This window comes from Varroa destructor, unplaced genomic scaffold, assembly GCF_002443255.2.
Source record: "Varroa destructor unplaced genomic scaffold, Vdes_3.0 BEIS01000001.1, whole genome shotgun sequence".
NCBI lineage: Eukaryota > Metazoa > Arthropoda > Arachnida > Mesostigmata > Varroidae > Varroa > Varroa destructor.
Window position 1 is genome coordinate 64,637,252 of NW_019211454.1, and position 3,384 is coordinate 64,640,635.

The following is a 3,384-nucleotide window of genomic DNA, read 5'->3' on the forward strand; positions in this document are numbered from 1 at the left end:
GCATATACTGACCTAATTTACGTCTAGTGTTAAAAAGAGAAGTCAAATGGCTGTAAGTACTTTATTGTTGGGTCATGTTCTGAAAAAGTGGTTCCACTATAAAGGGTCTTTTTAGATACCCGTCCGAAAAGGTTTCGAGCACTCGGACGATGCTTGAGCTAAAAAAAAAATATAAATTCAACCACTGTACTAAACCGCCCTCTCCAAAATCCACTGAAAAATTCAGTTTAAGAGGCAGCTTTCTTTGATCCGAGCAAAGACAGCCACTTTGTTTTCAGTGCGATAGTGGCAAGATATATAAGGAAATACTTTTCGAAGATATATCTTGAGCAGTTTACCGTTACCGGTCGTTTTGCGTCATTAGGTGTTAGCGAATGGAAATGAAAAGTATGGCACTTCAAAAAACATCTGTCTGCTAGGATTGAGGCCGCTACTCGCGTGGAGATTCGTACCGCAGAATCTTTACTACTAACTTGTGCACTGTCATCCGTCAGGCTCACTGAAGGTAGCACCAAGGGCACAAATATAGATAGAGTAGACAGACATTTTACCTATCGGTTTTGAACTAAACATTTCCTTTGGTGTCGCTGCATATCAGGCTAAGTCTTCGTGAACGTTTCGAACGTTCGAACGTTCTTCGAAAACGTTTTCACGCATGACGCGACCTAGCTGAACTCAAACACTCGTCATAATCTGGTTCTGTTCCTTAATGGCTACAAATATCGAATTGTTACGTTTTAAAATACCTGCCGGAATTAGCATATTGCCACAGGTCTTCGATTATAAAGTTATTCGGCAGCAGTCGAATAGCCTTCATTTATCTCTTTCTGGAGTCGACCAGGCAGTGTGTAAGGAGCTAGGAGCGTTTCCTAACACGCAGCAAATGGGCAGACCTGCAATAGCAGCACCGAAACGGCTGATGTTGTCGAAAAATGTCAGTAGTTAATCAATCATCTGGTATGAAGGTGCAGGACAATGGTATTCACTTATTAAAATTTTCGATGTTGGGACCGTACACGTCTGCCTGCGGTATTATCGATCGACCATTATGACCTGCAATTTTACCTACGGCTACTGTTTCTGCGGATAAACAGATGAGGGCTTAAAGTCAAGTGTCAAGCAATCGAAAGCACGGCATACAATCTCATGCCATTACCGTCAAAGGAATTAATTCGTTCTAATCGCTTGGGGTCCACGCTAGTCGGAACAACTATTTATTTGTTACAAGATGCTGTTAGGTTGTTATATGTAGTGTCGGTATTTCTATAGTATAATTCCACTAACTCGACAATAATGGAAATTGCATTTTCGCCGAAGTTAGATGGCATCGTTACTTCTTCGATGGCCTCTGCTGGTTTTGGTAACGATGACATTCTCTTCCCTCAAAGTAAACAAACGCGCTGTACCCACTGCCGCGTCTATATGCTGGATAGATTGAAGTGGATGATTGGAAAGGAATAAGCCAGAACACTGCCACTAAAAAAAAATAGCTTCAAATATCCTTTCCAAGGGCGTATTGCTGATTGAGCTGCCCCACTCCATTGAGTGTAGCTTATACGAAAGGCAATTAAGGGACCTTAGACCCTTTCAGAAACCTAGTTGGAGGAGAGACGAAAGCATTGCCGGCTTGTGATGCTGATGGGCAAGACTTTAATACTACGGCACACGGCAAAAAGCTCTTAAATGATAGATAATTGAAGACACCAAACGTGTTTTAGCCTATTTGATCTTATTGCTGATGATGTTCGCTTAAAATAATAATGACGGTAGTTTATCGGACGTGAAAATTCACGATGACACTGGCTTCAGTTTCTCTTGTTAAAAAAAAAAACATAATTTTACTCGTTGGCTACACGGAAAAAAAAACAGAAATAGCTTAAATAACATTTATATAGAATATTCGAATTTAGTTATATAAAAATCAGCATAAAAAAATAGCTGGCTTAGTTTTGGCGTTTCTGGGGCGTTTTGTCAGTCTAGCTGTTGTTTCAGTCAATTTGACTCAGTGTAGAATGATTTCGTTGCTGTCGTCCTAGCGTTTGTCTTTCTTTTTCTGTAAATGAACTTAGCCAGACCAGCTTCGGATAATTAAATCAGACTAGGGCTGTGGACACGCTCGAATCTCTTTATGAGGATAGAAAACTAGAGGATGAAACAAAGATAACGAGAGAATGATACGGACACGCTACAAGGCACATCACGTATCGTCAACCGTCCAATTTAAGGGCGCAAAAACGGGACACCGCCGAGATTGGACTGGCTGTGATATCCTGAAGTCGATACAAAACAGCCTCACTGCTATGGCGATGTAATGAAAGGCTTGTTGTTTTCGCTAGATTCACGAAAAGCGTTTGTTAGTCCTCGTGCAGATTGTTTGGATTAGAGCATAAACGGAATTATGGCAAGCAGAAAAACGTAAAAAAATTAGCTGCGTAATGGGATAGTAAATTTTCTTCTGGTAAGCAAGCAAGAAGGATAACAGCGAAAGGAACCACCGTGTCCTGCGAAACTCAACTGATAGTGCCAGACCATAGGCGACCAAGCTGTGGACTGTCCTAGTACTCATCCAGAAACAGTGAGTCACAAAGGCAAGTGAAGCCTTTTCAAGACACAATGCAAACTGCGGTTTAATACTGATGTTTATTCTATAGAGTGAGAACAACTCGGATAGGATGCAAGCAAAAAGAAACGTTTTCGATAGAAGCCCTTCGGCTTCTATTCTATAGAGAGAGAACAACTCGGATAGGATGCAAGCAAAAAGAAACGTTTTCGATAGAAGCCCTTCGCATTCTATTCTATAGAGTGAGAACAACTCGGATAGGATGCAAGCAAAAAGAAACGTTTTCGATAGAAGCCCTTCGGCTTCTATTCTATAGAGAGAGAACAACTCGGATAGGATGCAAGCAAAAAGAAACGTTTTCGATAGAAGCCCTTCGGATTCTATTCTATAGAGTGAGAACAACTCGGATAGGATGCAAGCAAAAAAGAAACGTTTTCGATAGAAGCCCTTCGGCTTCTATTCTATAGAGAGAGAACAATTAGGATGCAGCAAAAAGAAACGTTTTCGATAGAAGCCCTTCGGCTTCTATTCTATAGAGTGAGAACAACTCGGATAGGATGCAAGCAAAAAGAAACGTTTTCGATAGAAGCCCTTCGCATTCTATTCTATAGAGTGAGAACAACTCGGATAGGATGCAAGCAAAAAGAAACGTTTTCGATAGAAGCCCTTCGGATTCTATTCTATAGAGTGAGAACAACTCGGATAGGATGCAGGCAAAAAGAAACGTTTTCGATAGAAACCCTTCGGATTCTATTCTATAGAGTGAGAATAACTCGGATAGGATGCAAGCAAAAAGAAACGTTTTCGATAGAAGCCCTTCGGAT